The following is a 25,886-nucleotide window of genomic DNA, read 5'->3' as shown; positions in this document are numbered from 1 at the left end:
ACTAAGTTCTTTACATCTATTATGCGTATGTTGATCTGATAAACACATTACAAACGAATTGACAATGAGTGTCTTTACAGCTACACAGATATCAGAGTATCGGGAGAAATGTAATATTACTGTGAAGAGAATCACGTCGCTGCAGATGCTCGCAGTTAGTTGACCATGGAGATGGTAAAGTACTGCGGATGTAAAACATTTGGATTTTTTTTACAATTAGGCTGTGATTGTACAACTTCAAGGCTCCTTTCGATCGCCGTGCTGCTGGGAAGGAGCAATAAGAGGAGAACAATGTCAACATAATTGTACTTACAGATGTTGTGATGTCCACAGTCTGATCTGTTTCCACAAGAAGAAGGTTTTGATCCAGATGTGAAGTCTTGGTCCGGTACAGTTCTGCCACAGAGACGTTAGAAGGTTTTGATCCAGATGTGTTTAACTTGTCCTTTGATAACGGGTTTGTAGCAGAGAAGCGAGTTAAAAGCTCCTCATTGTAAACAGCCTGGCTGTAGAAACGTTTGCTGCTAACAGTGATGCACAGCCATCTTGGATGACGTCACGCCCCTGGTAACTCGCTCCGGTCGCCCCGTAGACTCCTCCCCTTGGTTGAATTACGACATCTGTGTCGCAAAACAGAGAGGCAATGGAAATCTTCCAACCTCCAAGCACACCTTCTCTATCTCAAAGAGTTGATATCTGAATTTAACAATCTAATTAAGAGTACCAGGGCTACTTCGTTCTCTAACCTTATTTCTGAATTAATAATAGTTATGATTACAGTGTAGGCTAGTTGTAGAAAGCAGTAGATATTCCCTTTAATTATATTTAAAATTTGTCTAGTTTGCCCTCAATTCTTCTCTCTCCTCTATGGACAATAATCATGGTGTTTGCCCCTTAAATACAGTGTCTGTGTTGTGTTGCCCCAACGCCACAGTAGATATATATATGTACATATCCCTTACTGATTAGCACTATTACCAGTAGTTTCAACTTCAAGTTTCAAGTTTGCTTTTATTTGTCACGTATAAAGTACATATGTACATTAAAGTGAAATGCTTGGTTCTGTATGAGCCCCAGATAATTGAGTTGAGTTTATTTTATCTCGAACAATCAACCATATAAAACACAATAAAAACAAAATAATTCCATTCTTCATTACATGATAAACAAATGAGTTCAAGAAGGAGCAGACGGAAGCAATTACTTATCTAGTCCTGCCCCTTCCTCACAATATCATAAATAAAACAAACTGTGGTATAGTGGTTAACTCAGAGCTAGAAGGTTGTGGGTTCGAATCCCGCTTGGGGACCAGGTTGCCAGTTACCCAGGTGGGGTATCTCCCGGGCCTTTCTGTGTGGAGTTTACATGTTCTCCCCATGCTAGCAAGGCTTACCCAATAAGATAAATCCAATGGAAAAACATGCACAACAGATCGCTAACGCTGTCGTGTCCCTGACGAAGACGGACAGGAGCACTTGGATTGGTCCCCGGGCGCGGCACTCGCTGCAGCCCTTGTCTGCTCCCGGCTGCCCTTGGGGGGGAAGGACGACAGGATGGGAGGTGCAGAGAACATTTCATCAGCGACTCAGTGCATGTGTGTTCCTGTGGGTCGCCCATCGCATGTGTGTGTTTGTGTTCATCTGATGACAAATAAAGACTTATACTTATTTTATTTGGTAAGAGATATTTAAAGTATATAATTAGCCTATTATTATATAACTATTATTTGCATTTAAGACTGAGATTATATGAGTTGTATCCATTAATTGATCAATATTTCTGTCTGTTTCAGCACACACATACACACATTTCCCCCACCATTTCCGTGATGAATAAAACCCACTGAGAGTTTAAAGTGGAACTCTCTCCTGTCTTCAAACCTGACCAGTCATCTGACCGTGACTCTTCTCTGCTCACCCTCACTTTCATTCACCATGTGGGCCTGTGCCAACACGTCCCTAGAGCAGCTACTATTACAATAGTGTCTTTATACCTGTATCACGGTAAGGAGTGACGTTCAGGTGATACATGGGGACATTCTGCCCTCTAGTGGTAAATGTGCAGAACACATCTGGAGGGCGATTGATTGATTGATTGAAAACTTTATTAACAGATTGCATAATGGGTACAATACAGTACAGTTCAATACACACAATTGTTAAGGGGATGCAGACCAGAGAAAGACTTTCGTCTTGTTTACATCAGGGTCCCCCATTTTCAATTCATCAGGACATATATGACATACATGACATACAGATAGTCAGTACTGCTACATCTATACATTTATGACATACCAGATTTGCAAATACAGTACTGTTTGTGATACAGAAGGAGTCAGGAAAAGGGAGTATATACATTTGACGTAGAAACTGTACATTGGAGGAGGTTGGGTGGGGGGGGGGTTGGGCACACTGGGATATTGACAACCATACTGGGTAATCTACATTGGAGGTGGTTGGGGGGGGGGGGGGGCACACTGTATAAACAAGCAAAACTGTACATTGAGGGGGGGGGTGGAGACACTGTACAAACAAACAAAATTGTACATTGGACTATTGACAAAACCATACTAGGTAAATGACTGTACATTGGCAAAACTGTACATTGAGGGGGGGGGGAGACACTGTACAAACAAACAAAATTGTACATTGGACTATTGACAACCATACTAGGTAAATGACTGTACATTGGAGGGGGTTGGGTTAGGATATTTACAGGGGCCAGTGTTGAATTGCAGTCTCCCGTAGATGTCCCTTGAGAGAGGTTTTGAAAGTGGGTAGTGATCCACATTCCTTTACAGCTTTGGGTAGGGCGTTCCACATTGATGTGGCATAATTGCGAAACGTGTTTAGTCCCTTATTTGAGCCGAATCTGGGTTTAACATGATTTGTGGAGCTCCCTCTGGTGTTGTGATCGTGGTATTCACTAACCTTTGGGAAGTATTTTGACATGTACATGGGTACCTTGGTTGTGTAGTGTATATCAGTGAATATCAGGAAGGCAGCAGGTCCGGACGGCATCCCCGGCCGCGTCCTAAAAGTCTGTGCCGACCAACTGGCCCCAGTATTCACTGACATATTTAACCTGTCCTTAGAACAGGCTGTCATCCCCACCTGCCTGAAGAAGTCCACTATTATCCCTGTACCCAAAAAATCCAAGCCTGCTTGCCTCAACGACTACCGCCCTGTAGCTCTCACCGCCATAGCCATGAAGTGCTTTGAGAAGCTAGTAAAGGGCTACATCTGCTCCTCCCTCCCCATCAACATGGACCCCCTGCAATTTGCATACCGCCCCAACAGGTCCACGGAGGACGCCATAGCCCATGTGCTGCACACAGCAGCATCACACCTGGACAAGAGGCAGGGGAACTATGTGAGAATGCTATTCATCGACTACAGCTCGGCATTCAATACCATAGTCCCCTCCATACTCATAGCCAAGCTCAGGGACCTGGGCTTGAACTATGACCTCTGCCAGTGGGTCTTGGACTTCCTGACTGGCAGACCCCAGGTGGTGAGAGCAGGCAACTGCACCTCCTCATCCATCACCCTCAACATAGGGGCCCCCCAGGGCTGTGTTCTGAGTCCCCTCCTCTACTCCCTGTACACACACGACTGTGTGGCTCAGCGGAGTAGCAATACAATCATCAAATTTGCTGACGACACAGTGGTGGTGGGCCTGATCTCTGCCAACGACGAGAGGGCCTACCTGGAAGAGGTCAAGGTCCTGGCGGGATGGTGCCTAGGGATGGGACCTAATTGGCCGATGCCTGGAATCGTGTGGCTCCTGTGACTTTCGATTCCCTTATCGCTGCCAGGTTTTTCCTACAGTTGAGCGCGTTAGCATGTAGCCATGGCAGACTCTTGATTCCTTAAGGGCTCGAAATTGCCTGGCTTTTGGTCATATGCTCCCGAAATGCTCCCGCTGTTTGGCTACTTCTATGTGCAGTGAAAACTACTTGAATGCTTTAGAACATGGTCATTGATTTAGTTTAGGGTGAGCTAAAATTAGCCGCGGAGCTATCGCTAGCTAACGTGAGCTAACGCTATTTAATCAAGCTCACAAAGAGAGATAAACAGCTGACAGCGGATAGTACAGGTACAAATACAATAAAACAGCGGGTGGGGACTGTTGTGTAAACATTGTACTCTTTAGTTCACATATAATAAGAGCCGGATTGTTTATTTACTAAGTCTCTACTCTGAGTCCGTCAGACAGGAAGTACCATGGTGCAACATACAAATGTGTCCGTGTAGCAACACAAGCCAATACCTACAGGACAGGGGCCCGGGGAGGGAGCTCTGTGTGTCTGTGTGTGTGTGTGTGAGACAGAAGTCAAGAGGAATAACGACTGTTATTCAATAGATTAAATTAGTTTAAGAATAAAAAAATAAATACATTTTAAGAGAATCTCAAATACATTATTTTATTTAAGTGTAGGCTATAGTTAATGTTTTATTTTTTGTATTTTTCTGACATGGTAAATGGCTGCTTTTTTATATAGCGCTTTTATCCAAAGCGCTTTACAATTTGTTCCTTACATTTTACCCAATCACTCACACATTCACACAACGACGGCGCAGGCAACCATGCAAGGTGCCAACCTGCTCATCGGGAGCAGTTAGGGGTTAAGTGTCTTGCTCAAGGACACATCGACACGCTGCCCGGGAGGAGCGGGAATCGAACCGGGAACCTCCGGATTGCCAGACGACTGCTCTACCTCCCGAGCCACTGTCGCCCCTGACATGGGGGCTCAACAATAAATGACAATCAGAAATGTCAAGTTGCATGTTGTTATTCTAACCAGCTTAGTTCTGTTGCATTTCCAATTTATTTATTTAAATTATAAATTGATCAGGTAGCGATAAGAGAATCGATAAAGAATCGAATCGATAAGCAGAATCGATAATGGAATCGTATCGATAAAATCCTATCAATTCCCATCCCTAATGGTGCCAGGAAAACAGCCTCTCCCTGAACGTCAGCAAAACAAAGGAGATGATTGTGGACTTCAGGAGGTCGGGGGTCAAGGACTACAGCCCCCTCAGCATCGACGGGGCACCGGTTGAGAGAGTCAACAGCTTTAAGTACCTCGGAGCCTACATATCCGAGGACTTGACATGGACCACACACATTGACAGTGTTGTGAAGAAGGCACGACAACGCCTCTACTTCCTCAGGCGCCTAAGGAAGTTCCAAGTCAGTCAGAAGATCCTTAAGAACTTCTACTCATGTACAATAGAGAGCATCTTGACCGGCAACATCACCTCCTGGTTTGGGAATAGCACTGCACAAGACCGAAGCAGACTACAAAGAGTGACACGTTCAGCCGAACGCACAATTGGAGGGGGGCTCCCCACCCTCCAGAACATTTACAACAAGCGTTGCAAGGGCAAGGCTAAGAGAATCATTAAAGACTCCAGTCACCCGAACAACTGCCTCTTTGAACTGCTGCGGTCAGGCAAGCGATACCGGAGTCTCAAGGCGAGCACAGAAAGACTCAGAAGAAGCTTCTATCCCCAGGCCATCAGGCTGCTAAACGAACAATGAACACTACACAACAACAACCACCAAACGCACATAGCACACACATCCACACGCACACACTCACTTTAAACAAACACACTGTAGCACCCACTCCACACACTTTATAGCACACACCCACTTTAAACAAACACACTGTAGCACCCACTCCCCACACTTTATATTTATTGATGAAGGATTGCACTACAACCCGTACACCTTACTGTAAATTGTACCTAAATTGTACCTCATCCCATTTCTGCTTTGCACTATATAGTACTGTACATTAGTACACTGCATAGTATTGTATATTATATGGTAACTCAGAACATTGTACATATGTCTATACCGAACACTGTGACCTCATTTTCTTCTTCTAAATTACATGCTATACTATGTTATTTGATACTATCTTGTCTAGCACAGTCTCTGGAGCGTAACAGTAAGAAGCATTTTGTATGAAAGTATTCTGTACTTCTGTATGACAACTATTAAAGAAACTTGAAACTTGAAACTTGTATCTTGTAGACCAGGCCCATTGCATGATTAAATGGCTCAGTGACTATTGTAAGGGCAACCTAACAAGAAATGTTGCCAGTGAGGGAATACTGGGTGAAGCTCTTTCCTACGCGTGATGCTTGTTGATAATAAAATGATGTCTTCTCCTTGGTTACTGTTGAGAGTTTTTATTACTACTTGCGGTGTGGACAAATATAAGCATACAAAATAAACTCAAACAGTGACTCAATGTAACTGAAAACAAACAAACGAGCACGGTAAAAAGATAGTGTGGCTTCCCTGTGATAATTACCCAATTCCCTCCCGCTGCACACCTGTGAACACATACATATAGACTGCACCTAAGCGCACATGAGCCCCGCCTCCTGTGCCCACTGCCTGCTGATTGGTCAACACTTTCATGGTGACACGGTGCCTTCATACAAAAACATAACGGCAGAAAATCATTAAATTGGCTACAACAACTATCTTTATAATAGGGAACAGTTTGTTTCCATAAATGGCGATGACTCTGACAGGGCAAAGCTAGTCTGTGGGGTTCCTCAGGGCTCTATACTTGGCCCCCTTTTATTTTTGATTTATATAAATGATTTTGCTTGGGTATCTCCTAGAGTATTCTCGATCTTGTTTGCTGATGACACCAACATTATAATGTCACATGAGAATTTTGCAGTATTAATTAGGGAAGCAAATGATGGTTTATCTTGTGTCTCAGATTGGTTCCAGACTAATAAGCTATCGTTAAATGTAGAAAAATCAAATTTTATTGTATTTTGTAATAAAGGTAAAAGTTATTTGAAAAAGGAGGCAAAGCTATTAATCAGTAACACCGAAATCAAACAAGTAACTTCAACAAAGTTTTTAGGGATCCTAGTTGATGATAAACTCAATTGGAAAAAACACATTGATCATGTTTGTAAAAAAGCAATGAAGTCAGTAGGTATAATTAGGAAGGTGTGTTCATAGATAAATAGAAGTTGTTTTTTAATCCTGTATTATAGTCTTATCTTTCCTTACATATCTTATTGTAACATAATATGGGCTAGCACTCATTCATCTCATCTTCAAAAAATTATTTTACTTCAAAAAAGATTTGTTAGACTGGCAACCCTCTCAGATCGATTTGAACCATCTGCTCCTCTTTTCAAGAAACTAAACATTCTGACTGTGTCTGAGGTTAATTCTTTACAGATATGTATATTTGTGTAAATGCATTCATGATCACAATCTACCAAATGGTTTAAATAGTTTTTTTTCTTTTAATTCAGATGTTCATTCATGCTACACGTCAGTCCAGGGACCTGCATATACCTTATTGTGGTACTTCACTTAGGCAGTTCTCAGTGAGGTATAGAGGGTCCAATCTTTGGAATGCAGCTGATCCTATGCTGAGGAAATCTCCATCTCTGCTTATTTTTAAAGCAAACTACAAAAGAATTCTCATCCAAAAGTAGTAGATAGATAATAGGTCATACATGTAGGTATGCATTTGGTTATGTGGGTGGGTAGGTGTGTAGGCAGGTGGGTGGGTTTTTATATATTATTATGTACACAGTATAGGCAGTTATGTACTGTGTGTATGTATGTTTGTATTAACACAAATCTTTTTAATGTATTCTGGTATTTTATAATATGCATATTTTTGTATTTTTGTATGTTTGATTTTATAAAACAGGGGAAGTTCTTGATAAGCCTCTAGGCTTCTAACTTCTCCTTCACAATCGTTATAACTTATTATGTATTGTTTTTACTTCTGTTTAACTGTTAATAAACAAACAAACAAACAAACAAACAAACAAACAAACAAACAAACAAACAAACAAACAAACAAACAAACAAAGGGTCAGAGTGTCAACGTTGAGCAGAAGAGCTGTGTTCAGCCATATAGCCATCCTACTCAGCAAGCCAACTTGGGAAGCAGCCGAAGAGGGCCTCACTGAAGATATGAACATCCTGTCTTCATACCTGAGGAACGGGCGTCTCAAGCTCAGCATGGGAAAGACAATGTCTACAATGTTCCACCTCAACAACAGGGAAGCGACCCGTGAGATGAGCGTCGTGGTGGATAACGTCCGGCTACAGTACCAACATACCCCCACATACCTCGGTGTGAAGCTTGACAGAACACTGTCATTCAAACAACACCTGGAAGGTGCCAGGGGAAAAACAACCGCCCGTGCCGCGCCGATACAACGACTAGCCAGCAGTCATCACCACATGGGGAGCCTCAACAAAGACACTGCGCATCTCCTCACTATTGCCAAATGTACCTCACACACATAGTGAACAGTGTATTCTTGGTACTGTATGTTACCTGCCACTGCATGCCTGTCAGTATCATCAGAGTCCATGATCCCATTGGCTGCTACAATATTCAATATTCATTATAGCACTGCGTGATTATTAATATCACGTATTAGGATTTCTCCACAGAAAGGGAGAGGAGGCAACAGAGCCAGCTGTGGATGAGATTGATGTCAACAATATCTCTGTTTACTTCAAGAGGACATTTGCCTCCTACTGTATCATAATATAACCTTTATGATTTTTCTCTCTCTTTGATTGTGTTGTGTGATCTTGCATGGATAAATAAAGAGACATTACCATTCAAGTTGCTATTCTGTGTGACCTTCAACAACCAATTATTTGAAAGACCCATGAAAGACCAGTGAAAGACCCGTGTACCAGAAAGAGTTAACAAATGTAGTTGGTGGGGGGGGGGGGGGGGGGGGGGGGGGGCAAACAATGAAAATCAAATACAATTTACAAATAAAATAAACAAAAAGGGTTGCAATATTCTAATAACTGAGTTGACATCCATATTGGTTGCCGGTGTCGTCTGTACCTCCAAAGGGAACTTATCTCCTGATACATCTGTTCCCATTGGGATTTATTTCTGACATCATTGTCAATTTCTTTAGCTTTCCAACAACTGTCCCTCCGGTTGATTGCCATGTTTAAAATCAAACGTCCACGGCCACAGTTGAGAGAACATTTGGATCTCAGAAGTATTACAGCTCAGTGAATTGCTAAGGTAGCAGTCCCTATAAGCACAACCCCTGTTAGCTGGAATACCAAACCACTACTATGATCAACCACATAGTATGAGTTTGGGTGAAAATACCATAAGCCAGAAAACAAATGCTCGTAATGTAAAGACGTGAAAAAAGTTTGTTATGACACTACCTTGGTCACGCCAATGGAACGAAGTGTCAATATTCAGTTGATCATTTGTAAACGTTAAATCTTCCGCCGTGCCTACATCCTTATATCTGATGTAAGGCCACGACTCCTAGTCCACCTGCATAACTGTGACATCACGACTAATTGGAAAGGCTTACAGTTTCACAAATCTAGGATGTTGGAGTCCCATAAGCTATTTTGTTTTGTTAGAGGATTCTGTGCGACGTTAGTAAAAGAAAAGGGAATAGGTACATTTCCAGAACATTTATTGATAAAATACAATCATGTGAAAAGATAATTATGTCATTATTTGGATAAAGTAGAAGTGTAACCATGTAGATTTTAAATTGGGACCACTGGGTCCACAGTTGGCCGCACTAACCAGCTGAGCTAAAGGGTTTGGCTCATTAGCTGATGCTGGTTGACTGTGACCAACTCCTCAGTAGTTTACAGAAGTTATGAAATACACATTTGTACACATTTGGTCAGAGACATAAAACATTACGAGTCGATCTTTTCAGCCGTGTCCTGTTTGTTGCCAGAGTCAGTCTGTGTGGTGCTTCCCTCTGTCTGTGTGCTGAGGAACTGTGGTGTTGGTGTCTTCTTCTCCAGGCAACATCTGATGGCAACCTCTCTCTCAGCCTCCTCAGCAGATGGAGGCGTTGCTGCCTGGATGTGGAGCCTCCCGTCCTGAGCCAGGGAGCAGGTGACGGCCTCAGGATCCACCCCTTCAGGCAGATCAAACTCCTGTCTGAACTCCTGCCGTCTGTAAGAGTAGGAGCTTTTCCCCTCCCCCCGCTTCTTCTCTGTCTTCCCACTGACTCTCAGCTTCCTGCCCACCTGCTTGACAGACAGCTCCTCTGGGGAGAAGTCTTTAGTGTCCAGGATCAGGGCAAAGCTCTCTCCCTCTTTCTCCAGCTTGTAGGAGACTGGCTGGATGGCCACAGAGGCTGGACACGCTCCACCTCCTCCAAGATCTTCTGTTGAAGTTTGTCCAACAACTCCAGACTGCTGTGGAGCGTCTGCATGTTTCTCTGCAGTCTATCCCGCTGGCAGGGAAGAGGTGAGACCTCTGGCCAGAGACTGCTCACAGGCCAATAGAAGTCCATGAAGGGGCTGAGAGAAGGCTGGACTCCACGGTAGTGCAGCATCTTCACTGACTGTTGAGTCCTCTTGTTGTGATGGAAGGCTGGAGTGTGTTCAGTGTTGCTTGTGTTGCGTTGTGTCTCAGCAGTGGGACTGTCTCAGCTTTTATATTCTGCCTCTGGGAGTTCCAGTGTCTTCAGGAATGTTCCTGTCCTTACCACAAGTCTCCACTGGGTGGCATCCTCACTGCAGGTGATGTAAACAAACCACACCTCATCTTCTAAAATTGGAATGGTCCAGAATGACCTAGTCAAGTATATCATGTAGATTGTGTACTAGCACATAATGTTTATGCTATTATTAGTGGTGTGTGTGTTCAGAAATATTTGTAACTATTTAATCACAATATTGAAGACCCTGTGTGACCAATTAATCATGATGTCACAGTTATACAGTTGGACTAGGAGTCATGTTCTTATTTATTTAAAGTACAGATTAGACATACAGTATGATGACGGTTCTATTCATTTTTAACCTTAGTATGAAAATATTAGCCAGATCTATAAACCTTCTCATTGCACACAGTCAAAACATTTTACCCCTGAATTCTAAGTTATTTTTCACTAAACAGTAAATGTGCCTCAGTTATTAATTACAGTGAGTAGTTTATTTAGTAAACTTTTCATTATGGGAATTAATATCCAACACTCTTTACTCTGCAAGACTACTGACTGATGTGGAGACAGAAGAGAGTTAATCTGAAAGAGAAGAGAACAATCCATCACTCCATCTTCAGCAGGTTAAAACCAGTCAAGTAAAGAAGCCTAGCCTTCACTCTACCACCAGGTGACAAATGAGGACCATCAGATATAAGGATGTAGGCACGGCAGGAGACTTTGATAAGAGTCATCCTACAATACATTTGAAGATCAGGGTGAAAATCCTATGTAAAGGAACACTCCAATATTTTGGGAAATACACTTATTTGCCATCTTCCCCACAGTCAGACAAGAATATATGGATTTCATCTCTGTGTGTCAGTTTTGGAGTTGTTGGAAGTTGTATTTCTTCACTTTTGATTGAGCTAGGCTAGCTGCTCCCTACTGCTTCCAGTCATTGTGCTAAGCTAGGCTAGCATGCACCTGTAACTCTCTTGGGCTACTAGACACACAGAGATGTAACTGATATCAATCTCCTTGTCTGACTCTGGGGAAGATGGCAAATAAGTGTATTTCCCAAAATGTTGATGTGTTATTTTAATATTTTATTCAGAAGTTTTCTCTCAGCATCCTGATCTAGAAAATGACTCATCTTGCAACTTTGATCTGAATTAGATCAACCACTGTTCCTGAAATCATACATGTGTACACCCATCTTTTAGGTGAATATTTCTCTCACTGAAGTATATATTATGGTATTAGGCCTATGGATGAAGGATTTATTAACTCCACCATATGGAATGAGTTTACTTAATGAAGAGGAATAAAATCATTATGTAGATACACGTGGTAGTGTCAGTGTGTATGAGAGGTCATCAGCCCCAGGTGTGTTGTGCTGGGACCTCCCCTAAGGTCAGCCCATCAGCTGACTCTTTTACTGTGGTGTTGGTGTCTTCTTCTCCAGGCAACATCTGATGGCAACCTCTCTCTCAGCCTCCTCAGCAGATGGAGGCTTTGCTGCCTGGATGTGGAGCCTCCCGTCCTGAGCCAGGGAGCAGGTGGCGGCCTCAGGATCCACCCCTTCAGGCAGATCAAACTCCTGTCTGAACTCCTGCCGTCTGTAAGAGTAGGAGCTTTTCCCCTCCCCCTGCTTCTTCTCTGTCTTCCCACTGACTCTCAGCTTCCTGCCCACCTGCTTGACAGACAGCTCCTCTGGGGAGAAGTCTTTAGTGTCCAGGATCAGGGCAAAGCTCTCTCCCTCTTTCTCCAGCTTGTAGGAGACTGGCTGGATGGCCACAGAGGCTGGACACGCTCCACCTCCTCCAAGATCTTCTGTTGAAGTTTGTCCATCAGCTCCAGACTGCTGTGGAGCTCCTACATGTTTCTCTACAGTCTCTCCTACTGGCAGAGAAGAGGTGGGACCTCTGTCCAGAGACTGCAACACTGTATACACCGTATACATGTATCTATATCAGTATGGATATATCTGCATATACCGGTATACAGTACCTGTATAGTACAATTCTGTACACTGTATATATACTTTTTCTGTTACATTTACAAGATGCTTTAATGCCACACAACGATGGTTGGTGGTAATTGTTTGCGGTACAGTTTGTTAAGCACTGGGACATCAACATGAAACATCAGACATCAAACGCCCCCCTCCCACCTCCCAATCCCCACAATAAATACATATACATAAATACATACAGGACAGTCAGTGTAACAGTGTCAGTCAGTGACGGATGCTTGCCCGTCTGCAAAGGGGGGCGGGCCAGGGTGTTCAGTGTTCGGACTGCTGTGGGGAAAAAACTGTTTGTGAAGCGTGTGTGTCTGGTTAAAATGGACCTGTAGCGACCTGAGGGCATGCGCTGCAATAAGTGGTGTGCTCTGGTTAGAACTTATTTTCATTCTACTGAACTTGTGCGGTATGATGACAATAAATCATAATCTAATCTGATCTAGGACGTTTGTTGTGAGAGTCAGTGTGTCTGTTTAGAGAAAATAAAGCATATGCTCCAAAAATTACTTTAGTTAGTCAGTGTTTTGTGCAAACCTCCCATTTACTGCACTTCATTTTATACTTACTGCACTTCAAGCACCATCTGTTGGCAAAATTAGAGTTGGTCCGACCGTTTTGAGGAAGTCCCCGCCCCAGCGGAAAGTACCTCAAGGCCCAAGCTCAAAAGAATCCAGAGACTCAAGGGGTAGGGTGACCAGGTGTCCCACTTTTGGTTGTACTGTCCCACCATTTAACCGAATGTCCCGCGTCCCACATATTGAGAGGATGTCCCTCTTTTTGAAGCAAAAAAGAAACATTGGTCTAAAAGCCCCTCCTTACAGTAAACGTAGCAACCCGCCTCTTGTCCAAACACATTGCTCTGCTCGTGACGCTACCTCATATCGCAGATCTGATTGGTTAGGTAGTAATTTAGTGCTCAGCTCGTGAGATTCGTGACGCTACCTCATATCGCAGATCTGATTGGTTATAGTAATTTAGTGCGCTGTCAAAATGTAGCGCACTGTCAACGTTTAGCGAGCTGTCAAAAAAGAAAACACAACAACATTACAAGCGAACTATGAATCAAGATGGAAAGCAGTCAAAAGAAACGGACCTGCAGTTACAACCAAGACTGGCAAACGACACATGCCTGGGTGAGGCCGATGTCAGGCAATCCTCAGGGAGCTTTCTGTGTTTTGTGTCATACCGGTAGTTCGTTTTCAATTGCTCATGGAGGAGAATACGACTTGAAGCGCCACAGTGGACGTGAGTCTCACATGAAAGTGGCTCACCAAAAAGAAACATCCAGATCTATGGATATGTTTCTTCTTAAACCAAAAAATTATAGCCAGACGGACAAGGTCACTGCAGCGGAGATAACAAGCGTCTATCACACTGTACAACACTCCCATTCATACAGGTCAGCCGACTGTGGTAGCAAGCTAGCTCCTGTCATTTGGCCAGACTCGGATATTGCAAAACAAATATCGTGTGGTCGTACAAAAGCTACATCCATAGTTATCCATAGTTATTCTAATAGAGAAACACAATTTATTTGTATTATTATTTTTGTTCCCTAGTGTTCCCTAGTTCTGTGTTAACAGGGAATATCGAACACAAGACATTCCTGTCAAGTGATAAAGTTTGAATATTTAAAACAGATGTTAGGTGGTAACAAGCCAGCTGCCAGTGCCAAGATGAATGTGGAGAGATATAATTCTGTATTTAATTTGTATTTATTTTGATTTAACCTTTATCTATTCGGTGAAGACCAATTATTCTAATAAAAAAAATTACATTATCTATCTGTCCCACTTTGTCCCACCAAAATCTTACTGTTGTCCTGCTTTTGGACTTTTTGCATCTGGTCACCCTATCAAGGGGTGTTCAAAAAGGAATGTACGTCATCTGTTTGGGATATATTATGTATAGTCATTAGGGTGCTGGAATGTTATTATGTTAATTAATTGCCATCCAGAGTGAAGGGGGTGGGGGGGGGGGGGGTTGTAAGATTAGGGTGTTGCCTGCTTGAGTGATGTATTTTATTGACACTGACACTAGAGGAGGCATTACAGGGTAACTCAGACCCTAGCTGGTCTCTGTCTGTCTGTCTGTCTGTCTGTCTGTCTGTCTGTCTGTCTGTCTGTCTGTCTGTCTGTCTGTCTGTCTGTCTGTCTGTCTGTCTGTCTGTCTGTCTGTCTGTCTGTCTGTCTGTCTGTCTGTCTGTCTGTCTGTCTGTCTGTCTGTCTGTCTGTCTGTCTGTCTGTCTGTTTGTCTGTCTGTCTGTCTGTCTGTCTGTCTGTCTGTCTGCCTGTCTGTCTGCTTGTCTGTCTGTCTGTCTGTCTGTCTGTCTGTCTGTCTGTCTGTCTGTCTGTCTGTCTGTCTGTCTGTCTGTCTGTCTGTCTGTCTGTCTGTCTGTCTGTGTGTCTGCCTGCCTGCCTGCCTGCCTGCCTGCCTGCCTGCCTGCCTGCCTGTCTGTCTGTCTGTCTGTCTGTCTGCTTGTCTAAGCGAGTGCAGAGACAACAGCACCAAAAGAGATACTAGGACAAGTCAGCTAGACCACTGCCCCCACTACACAGTGGAGAGTCTGTCAGACTCCAAGAGTATGGATGCTGGAGGCCAGCAGTAGTCATCCAGCCAGCCGACACCGAGCGTTCGTACCACGTTCGCACCCAAGATGGACAAGAGTACCGCCGTAACCGCAAGCACCTACGGGACACAAAAGAAGAACACTGTTAGGCAAGCAACGGTCTGCCAGACACAGAAGGCATAGATAACTCACCTGATACCAACACCCCTGAACTGTCAGATGACTCAGAAGCAAACTCAGCTTCATACCACACCAGGTCAGGCCGAGCAGTAAAGCCTCGGGACATACTAGACCTGTGAATGTACAGGGTGTAGGCGGATCACTGCCCTAAAGAAAAAAAAAAAGAGAAATGTAACTTGAATACTAATGTTTATTGAAATGGCTGACTTACTAATGTTTATTGAAATGGCTGACTTACTAATGTTTATTGAAATGGCTGACTTACATACCTTGTTCACCTTGTTGAAATGTTCCAATATTCAAGCAGGTTGTTCTGTGAATAAGATTTGCATAAGGTAAGAACTGTACTACCTTTGAAACAAGAGTATATCTTTTTTAAGTTTGATACCTATTGATACTTACCTGATTATATTGCCTGCTATATTGTTAACACACCTGGTTAAACTTTACAAAGAATGACATACAGAGTAATGCATAATATATTTTTTTACTTGCAGTCTGTTGTTAATAGCTTATAAAGTTTTCTTTAAAAGAAGGGGGATGTAATATTCATGCCTTGAAGATGTCATTTTATGACAGGCGCGCTGGGCGCACCTTTCTGTTTGGTTCCCCCACACGGGGTCCTGATGGTCAGTTGACTACTAGCTAGCTAGAGAGAAGTTCACGTAACGTGTCCTGATTATTATTTATCTTAAGCATAAATACGACATAGGGTAGGTTTTTGTTACAGTAAACTCTGCTTTTATTCATCTACTGGCCGCACATCTGATCTGTTGGGCGTTTCTGCCACTTTTCCATCCAGACTGGGCCTTGACCAGAGGTAAGTTAGCTGGAGCAGCTAACAAGCTAAGCTGCTATGCTAATGCTAATGCTACTACTGAGTCTGTGAGAATGTGTGACGTTAGGTCAGAAACTGGTGCGACTCTATGTATAGAGAGACATGTGCGTTTATTCAGCTCGTTACTAATAATGAGTAATGACCGAACATCTCAACTGTTGAGCATTTCAGCCACTGTGTCACTTTACTTGAGAGGCTATGCTGCTGAAATGCTTCTTAGGCCGTGAGCCAGGGCCCCACATTTGGACCACGGGTACCATCTTGGGGGACTAACTTCCATAGTGATTTTTGGGAAGGTATTCACCCTACTGCTAGAAAAGATGTGATAGAAGGTATTCACCCTACTGCTAGAAAATATGTGATAGAAGGTATTCACCCTACTGCTAGAAAAGATGTGATAGAAGGTATACACCCCTACTGCTAGAAAAGATGTGATAGAAGGTATTCACCCTACTGCTAGAAAATATGTGATAGAAGGTATACACCCCTACTGCTAGAAAATATGTGATAGAAGGTATTCACCCCTACTGCTAGAAAAGATGTGATAGAAGGTATACACCCCTACTGCTAGAAAGATGTGATAGAAGGTATTCACCCCTACTGCTAGAAAATATGTGATAGAAGGTATTCACCCCTACTGCTAGAAAAGATGTGATAGAAGGTATACACCCCTACTGCTAGAAAGATGTGATAGAAGGTATTCACCCTACTGCTAGAAAATATGTGATAGAAGGTATACACCCCTACTGCTAGAAAAGATGTGATAGAAGGTATACACCCCTACTGCTAGAAAATATGTGATAGAATGTATTCACCCTACTGCTAGAAAAGATGTGATAGAAGGTATTCACCCCTACTGCTAGAAAATATGTGATAGAAGGTATTCACCCCTACTGCTAGAAAAGATGTGATAGAAGGTATACACCCCTACTGCTAGAAAGATGTGATAGAAGGTATTCACCCCTACTGCTAGAAAAGATGTGATAGAAGGTATTCACCCCTACTGCTAGAAAATATGTGATAGAAGGTATTCACCCCTACTGCTAGAAAATATGTGATAGAAGGTATTCACCCTACTGCTAGAAAAGATGTGATAGAAGGTATTCACCCCTACTGCTAGAAAAGATGTGATAGAAGGTATACACCCCTACTGCTAGAAAATATGTGATAGAAGGTATTCACCCCTACTGCTAGAAAATATGTGATAGAAGGTATTCACCCCCACTGCTAGAAAATATGTTATAGAAGGTATTCACCCCTACTGCTAGAAAAGATGTGATAGAAGGTATTCACCCCTACTGCTAGAAAATATGTGATAGAAGGTATTCACCCCTACTGCTAGAAAATATGTGATCGCAATGCAGCAGGTGCCTCCAAATGTGTGCTATCACATCTTTTACAACACTACATATTGTTCAGGCCTCCTGTCTGAAATTACATGCCCCAAATTAATCATGATAGCTTCTGAACCATAAGGCCTATAGCTATATGCATGTTTCTGGTCTCCTTTGATAGGTAACAAGGTAGGACATATGAATCAAGTGTAAGTAAGCCCACATATATTACCATTAATAAATGGAGATACAATGAAGGAAAACATGATATTTTTACCCTAGCCTGGTACATAATCTTAATTTAAAAGGCAATATGACCATTACGTTGTTTAAGTTGCATTAATAGTTGTCATAGTAAAATACAGAATACTTTTCCATGAAATGCTTTTTTCTGTATGAGCTCCTGAGAGTGTGCTAGATACAATAGATAAAAAGTATAAAATAGAAAAAGTGTTCAGTCAATCAATATACATATTATATACAATATACAATACAGAGTAAAAAAAAAGAGTAACAGTGAGGCACAATGCAGCAATGGGATCAGGTACAACTTAGGGTAAGGTGCAATGAGGTATGAATTGTAGTGCAAATCTCTTTGCTAATAAATATAAAGTGTGTTAAAGTGTAGAATGTTTTTGCTTGTATTTTCTTCCAGGTTAACTGTTGTTTACCTTGTGGCTCTGTGCGGCACAAAGACACTGGAAAGGGTCCTCGGTTCCGTCTCAGCAAATCAAAATAGTACAAGGTGACTGTATGATATTGTAGATTTTATGATGACTGGATCTTTTTTTATTTGATACATTTTGGCTTTGAGTGGGAGCCGATCGCTATCCTTGACCCACTATTGTGTGAATATTGTATCTCAGTATAGCTGCCTTGCCAAGGTAGTCAGCCATGTCAACATACTCGTGTAAAGCCAGATTCTTGTGTGCCTGCTTTTTTTCACCTGCAACAGGGCAGTGGACAGACTTGTCTTTCTTGCCTGCAACTTAAAGTAATGGCTTTGCTTGTCCAAATGACAATACTGACCAAATTGAGATTTATTTTTTCTCTTTTATTTTGTTTGCTTTCTAATTTAAAATAGTTTGAAACCGTCTGTACACAGTAGGCTATGTGTGCTAGCAGAGCTAGACTCCAGTCATGAGTCACGGTGCACATGTGCGGTGGTTTGTCCACCAAAAAAGCGCCAAAAGATAGAAAAGAAACTAGCAGAGCCAGAACTGTTCAACTCCCCTGGAGCCACAGCCAGCAGAGAAGCCGGTTTACTTTAGCTTTTAAACCAGCTGCAGCCTGAGAACTGGAGTGTGAGGGGCTGTAACACTAAAGATGGCGGCAACGACAAAGAATTGCTGCAAAATAAACATACATCTGTTGTTTAAAAAAAAATATATATATATATATTGAAATTTTTATCGATATTGTTATCGCGATATCATTTTTGGCCATATCGCCCAGCCCTAGGGGGTGGTAGGCCCCCCAAAACTACTAGTGTTGTCGCGGGGCGCGCGTGTCACGGATATGTGGTGTCAACAGTGTCGTCATAGACGCACGCAGTAAGGCGGTTGTTAGTATCGGTGCATTTCTCTACACTGAGCTGAAATGAAACGATTGCACATAAATTAGGTAAATAAATATTAACAATATTTATTTACAATTTTACATACAGTAGTGACAACACGCATATGAACTATTTACAATACAGGGACAGTGTTTCCCACAGGATTTGATGACTGTGGTGGGTGAACCTCTAGGGGGGTCCGGGGGCATGCTCCCCCGGAATTGCTTTTTTTGTTGTATATTTTAAAGTTAAATGCATCAATCTGGTGCACTTTGAGAGCAAAATAAAGAGGCCAGATCTATGATGAACTTTGTGCTCAAAACACAAAATCGACTCATTAGAGCATACATTTGAGCCATCAAAGAAATGAAGAGGTTACCTGTGTTGAACTGGTTTATTTTTTTGAAAATATAAAAATATACTGGATTACTATTATGACTACTACCACTGCCAATACTACTGATACATCCCTATTGGTAATGTATCAGTCTAGGTAATTAATGGAAAAAAAAGAGGGAGACACATACAACACTCATAACTATTTACAACCAGTGTCAGAGCGAGCGCACTCAAGTTGTTCGGAAATTCTGAGTGCACACTGGACGCAGAGTGAATTTATTAACTCACCGTAACACTTTGAGTGCCAACGATGAGAAATCTTGTTATTTAATCGTTATTTCTTTTATTAGCGATATCCATTCATTTTTCATCAATCCAGCCTCACGTTATTATTGGGACTGGCTCTGACCTCGAAAAGGGAAAATACCGCCCCTATCGTCTCCCGGATGGTAATGCACCCATTGGATTGGACTCGATGGAAATGCATGGGGGGGGGGGGGGAAACCCGGATTCCACATTTGACTTCTCAGGCATGTAACCCGAGACGATTGCATTCATTGGGTACCCTCAGAGCAGCGTTGAATATGTGTTTCGAGGTTGGATTGTTGGATCAATAAACGCGATCGATATTTCGAATGGCGATCAGGAATTGGAATAATCTTTTTGCAGAACATCTGATGTGAGGTAAGGAATCTATTTTACCAGTCTTGGGGTAATCAGATGTTTTTTTCACATATTCCACAACGTGTCCCCTATGTGTGTATATGACGTTAGTGCTGACCAGGTCATAGATAATCGAGTTTTCAGCCCGCTTCTCTAGCGTGCATAAGTACACATATACTATCGATAATCTAGCGTTTATTTGAAAACGATTCATAAATCAGCCGGAATATGACAGCGTGTTGTGTGTATTCCAGTAATTGGCTATTTCTGCGAAATCTTTTTTTCTTTTCTAGAAATGTACAAAAACGTCCGTTTTTCAAAACGGTATAAAACGGATATGTACAGATGAAAAAACAATCCGTTTCGTACATGTTGACTGCAAGCAAGTCATTGATAAGCGACGGGCGTATTAGACACATAGCCATAATATAGAATATAGAAATAGCTCCACGAAAATCATGAAATATCGGAAAATCAGTCCCAAAAGGCTGGCATTCAAGCGATAAATCGTGCGCCCCCTGCTGGCACTCATTGTGTTAACTAGGGCCCTTTGAAATCCGTTTGAATCTTTTCCTGTTTTTGGATATACATTTTCCTGTTTTTGGATTTCTCTCTTTTAAATTTTCCCGTTTTCGGATTTCTCTGATTTAATATTTTTTCTTTTGGATTTAACCAAAAATAATAATACACAATTATGTTTTTAACTAACTTTAATAATAGTACATCTGCAAACAGTGCCAATGTAGTTCAATGTTCAGTGCCAGTTAGGTTATGATGTTTCTTTTTTTCAATTAAGTTCAGTTCAATGCAGTTCAACTTGTCTAAATAACTAAATAATAATGAAATAGTTAAATAATACAAAAGAATTTTGTTTAAAAGAAATCAAGAAAAAAAACTGTAAAATGTAATTTATTTCAAAGAGATGTCCTTTAAAGGTTCATGCTTCTCCCCATCTCTGGCTGACATCACCATTGTGATACATGATGGATAGGCCTTTGTGTTTTCCTCAGTGAGGGATTCTCTTTTGTCGGTCAGCAGCGTTTTTTGTACTTGCTGAAGTAGGGCTGGGCGATATAACGATAAATATTGCGATATATTTTAATAATCGATATCGAATATCAAAAAAAAAATTGAAAATCGTTTTTTTTTATATATATATATATATATATATATATATATATATATATATATATATATATATATTTTGTGACCTGCAACAGGGCAGTTTTAAAACCAGAGACAGTGGACAGACTTGTCTTTCTTGCCTGCAACTTAAAGTAATGGCTTTGACCGACATTTTGTACACTGGCGCTGCTCTGATGGCTGCCTTTCTGATCGCTCCGACGAGACTGTGCTTTATTTTGTTAATTTTTATAGTATTAGGAGTTTTATTTGCACCAACTGTTGGTGCATTATATGTGTATGACCGTCAGTCAATCATTGACATTGGATTAAGAAAAACTTACCGTTTGGATTGCTCTCTGGATCGGATCGCTGAACAGCAGAAATGGCCCGCCGAGATCCTTTGTTATGCCGGCCATGGCCAAGACCAAAAGCCGCCGCGAAGACGAGGAAAGAGAGCCGGGGTCCGGAACAGACTGAGGTCCAAACGACACAGAACCACATTGCCCAGCATATTGTTGGCCAATGTGCAATCGATAGGAAACAAATTGGACGACATCAGAGCAAGGATCCAATTCCAGAGGGACATTCGGGATTGTAACGTCCTCTGTTTCACAGAAACTTGGCTGAGTCCAGATGTCCCGAACCACGCAATAGAACCGGCAGACCACTTCTTCGTTCTCCGCAAAGATCGGACGGCAGAAGAGTCACTAAAGACGAGAGGAGGCGGCATTGCCTTCATGATAAACAAGGAGTGGTGCGATTTAGGCAACACAAAGGAACTGTCTAACCACTGCTCCCCAGACCTGGAGTTTATCACGATAAAATGTCGACCCTTCTTCCTCCCAAGAGAGTTAACGTCCATCATCCTCATCGGAGTGTACATTCCACCACACGCGAACACTGGGGTCGCACTTTCAAAACTTCACGACGAGGTAAACAAACTCCAGGCAGCTAATGTTGACGCTGCCATTTTGGTCTTGGGGGATTTCAACAGCGCGCGTCTTAAAAAGGTGCTGCCGAATTTCTATCAGCATGTGACCTGTCCCACCAGAGGCGAGAACATATTAGACCATGTATACTCGCAATTTAAGAATGGGTACAAGTCACAGGCTCTTAGTCCATTCGGTAAAAGCGATCACGCCGCCATCTTTCTTTTGCCAAAGTATAAACAGAGTCTCAAGCGAACGCCGGTGGTCTCGCGAGAGGTTAAGCGTTGGGCCGTGACGTCAGTGGAGTCACTCCAAGCAGTGCTGGGAAGCACAGAATGGAGTGTATTCCGTGATAACACAGCCAATATTAACGAATACACCGAAACGGTGATTGACTATGTCTGTACTCAGGTAGAAGTAATAATCCCCTCCACCAAAATTAATATCTACCCAAATCAAAAGCCCTGGGTAGACAAATCCGTCCGTGAGGCTCTGAAAGTGCGCACATCAGCATACAACACCGGGCTGGTGACAGGCAACATGGAAGAACACAAGATGGCAAGATACAACGTCAGGAGAGCAGTAATAGAGGCAAAACGGCGTTACAGGAATAAAGTTGAACTTCAGTTTGAACAGGCTGACTCTAGAGGCATGTGGCAGGGCCTCAGAACAATGACAGACTACAAAGGAACCCCCCTCAAACTGAACAGTGACATCTCCTTAGCAAATGATCTCAACTCCTTCTATGCGAGGTTTGAGGCTGTGAATAACAACACCAGCCTACAAACCACGGCAATGGGGGGGGGGGGGTCTGCTGATGGAGACTCAGGCCCCGTCCACACGAACGCTGGGTTTAATGTAACCGTGATTGTATGTGCGCAGTTGCACTGTTCGGCCACACACAACCGGGGATTTGCTACACTGCAACCGCGGTCTTTTGAAACCGGTGGCCAGGGTGGAGTTGTGCGGTTTTGCAGTTGCGTGTGGGCATAGCAACCGAGGTTATTCCCAGTGTTTACAGCAGAGCTGTCGCAATTATTCCCCATGTTCACGGCAGACCGCGGGGTAGAGAGATTAGAGCAGAGCCAACTACACCAGTGTTTACAGCAGAGCTGTCCCAAGTAGCGTTATATGAAAATGATTGTAACAAACTTTTGTTCAAAACATATCGTCTGTGTTGAAGAGTGTTGTGATCGACTGATGTCTGTTGACGCTCAGAGTAAACATGTAGCTGCAGCTAAACTAAACTCATGTGTTGTCAAGTTATTGTTATAAGGAACCCAGTCCAGACTGCATCCCCATAACAATTGTTTGTATTGAGCCGTATTGTATTGTACCCATTCTGCAATGTGTTAAATAACGTTTGCATCCATTCATTATACTAGCGTTAACGTTACATTATTACGTTAGCATTTAAGCTATATACTATACATAGAGAATGCCATTGACATTAGCATGTGTAGCTAACAACACCGGAGATCTTTTTTGTGAGACTAAACTATCCGCTCTTGGTGGTAAATTGTGTTGCTGATGGTTTTGTTTCATCAACAAAATGAGAGGCAGAACACAGTGAATGTATCCGTTTGTTTATTGCAGTTTCTTTCTTTGCTGAAAATATATGTTCCGTTGGCAAAATGATCAATAGGGTCCAGCTGTGCTTCTAAACGGGAAGTTTCCTTCTTCTTCTTCTTCTTCTTCAGTAAATTAATGGCAGATCGCGACCCAACGGGAAGTTTAGTGAGCGTTCAGTCTTTTCTGATTGGTTGAAATGGCCTTCATGTCTGAACAACATCGCCGCCTACTGCTTTGGCATTGTATTACATTGTACTAATGTATCGGTTGCTGGGTTCCAGCTCTGCCTGTGAGTACGCAGTTATACACGGTTGTCCACCTGTGTTCACCGTGTGGACGGAGTTTTATTTTTTCAAACTTCGGTCATATTAAATCCAAACTCTCGTGTGGACAGGGCCTCAGTGTTCAGGGTAACAGAGCATGAGGTGAGACGGATCTTTAAAAAAGTGGATATCAGGAAGGCAGCAGGACCGGACGGCATCCCCGGCCGCGTCCTAAAAGTCTGTGCCGACCAACTGGCCCCGGTATTCACTGACATCTTCAACCTGTCCTTGGAACAGGCCGTCATCCCCACCTGTCTGAAGAAGTCCACCATCATCCCTGTACCCAAAAAATCTACTCCCGCTTGCCTCAACGACTACCGCCCTGTAGCCCTCACCTCCATAGCCATGAAGTGCTTTGAGAAGCTAGTGAAGGGCTACATCTGTTCCTCCCTCCCCATCAACCTGGACCCTCTGCAATTTGCATATCGCCCCAACAGGTCCACGGAGGACGCCATAGCCCATGTGCTGCACACAGCAGCATCACATCTGGACAAGAGGCAGGGGAACTATGTGAGAATGCTGTTCATCGACTACAGCTCAGCATTCAATACCATAGTCCCCTCCAAACTCATAGCCAAGCTCAGGGACCTGGGCTTGAACTATGACCTGTGCCAGTGGGTCCTGGACTTCCTGACGGGCAGACCCCAGGTGGTAAGAGCCGGCAACTGCACCTCCTCATCCATCACGCTCAACATAGGGGCCCCCCAGGGCTGTGTTCTGAGCCCCCTCCTCTACTCCCTGTACACACATGACTGCGTAGCACAGCGGAACAACAACACCATCATCAAATTTGCTGATGACACAGTAGTGGTGGGCCTGATCTCTGCCAACGACGAAAGGGCCTACCTGGAAGAGGTAGAGAACCTGTCACAGTGGTGTCAGGAGAACTGCCTCTCCCTGAACGTCAGCAAAACAAAAGAGATGATTGTGGACTTCAGGAGGTCGGGGGTCAAGGACTACAGCCCCCTCAGCATCGACGGGGCACCAGTTGAGAGAGTGAACAGTTTCAAGTACCTCGGAGCCCACATATCCGAGGACTTGACATGGACCACACACATTGACAGTGTTGTGAAGAAGGCACGACAACGCCTCTACTTCCTCAGGCGCCTAAGGAAGTTCCAAGTCAGTCAGAAGATCCTTAGGAACTTCTACTCATGTACAATAGAGAGCATCCTGACCGGCAACATCACCTCCTGGTTTGGGAATAGCACTGCACAAGACCGTAGCAGACTACAAAGAGTGACACGTTCAGCCGAACGCACAATTAGAGGGGGGCTTCCCACCCTCCAGAACATTTACAACAAGCGGTGCAAGGGGAAGGCTAAGAGAATTATTAAGGACTCGAGCCACCCGAACAACTGCCTCTTTGAACTGCTGCCGTCAGGCAAGCGATACCGGAGTCTTATGGCGAGCACAGAAAGACTCAGAAGGAGCTTCTATCCCCAGGCCATCAGGCTGCTAAACGAACAATAATCGCTAAACGAACAATAATCACTATGCAACAACCATCAAATGCACACAGCACACACACCCACACGCACACACTCACTCAAACAAACAACACACTGCAGCACCCACTCTCCACACTTTAGATCACACAAACACACTTACACTTTATATTTATTGATAAAGGATTTGCACTACAACTCGTACACCTACTGTGAATTGTACCTAAACTGCACCTTGTCCATTTATGCCTTGCACTATATAGCATTGTATATTAGTACACTGCACAGTATTGTATATTGTATGGTAACTACGTCTACGAACATTGTACATATGTCTAAACTGAACACTGTGACCTCTTTTTTTACTTCTAATTTTTACTATGTTTTTATTTCATACTTATCTTGTCATGCACAGTCTCTGGAGCGCAACAGTAAGAAGCATTTTGTACAAAAGTATTCTGTACTTCTGTATGACAACTATTAAAGAAACTTGAAAGAAACTTGAAACTTGAA

The 25,886-nt window shown here is 42.9% G+C and overlaps 2 pseudogenes across 2 annotated transcripts; both read right to left on the bottom strand.

Annotated features, from left to right (window-relative positions):
* Positions 1-9,726: 9,726 nt before the first annotated feature.
* On the bottom strand, positions 9,727-10,376 carry LOC311229393 (heat shock protein 30-like; annotated as a pseudogene). The gene has a single exon. The product of its transcript is annotated as a heat shock protein 30-like (transcript).
* A 1,528-nt stretch (positions 10,377-11,904) lies between these two features.
* Positions 11,905-16,342, bottom strand: LOC311229392 (heat shock protein 30-like; annotated as a pseudogene). The gene is made up of 2 exons: positions 16,271-16,342; positions 11,905-12,344 (listed from the first exon to the last, which is right to left on the bottom strand). The product of its transcript is annotated as a heat shock protein 30-like (transcript).
* Between the last annotated feature and the right edge of the window lie 9,544 nt (positions 16,343-25,886).

Source organism: Notolepis coatsorum (genome assembly GCF_963971535.1).
Source record: "Notolepis coatsorum genome assembly, chromosome: 6".
NCBI classification, from domain to species: domain Eukaryota; kingdom Metazoa; phylum Chordata; class Actinopteri; order Aulopiformes; family Paralepididae; genus Notolepis; species Notolepis coatsorum.
The sequence above is the reverse complement of the archived record's forward strand: the minus strand, read 5'-3'. Positions and strand labels throughout refer to the sequence as shown.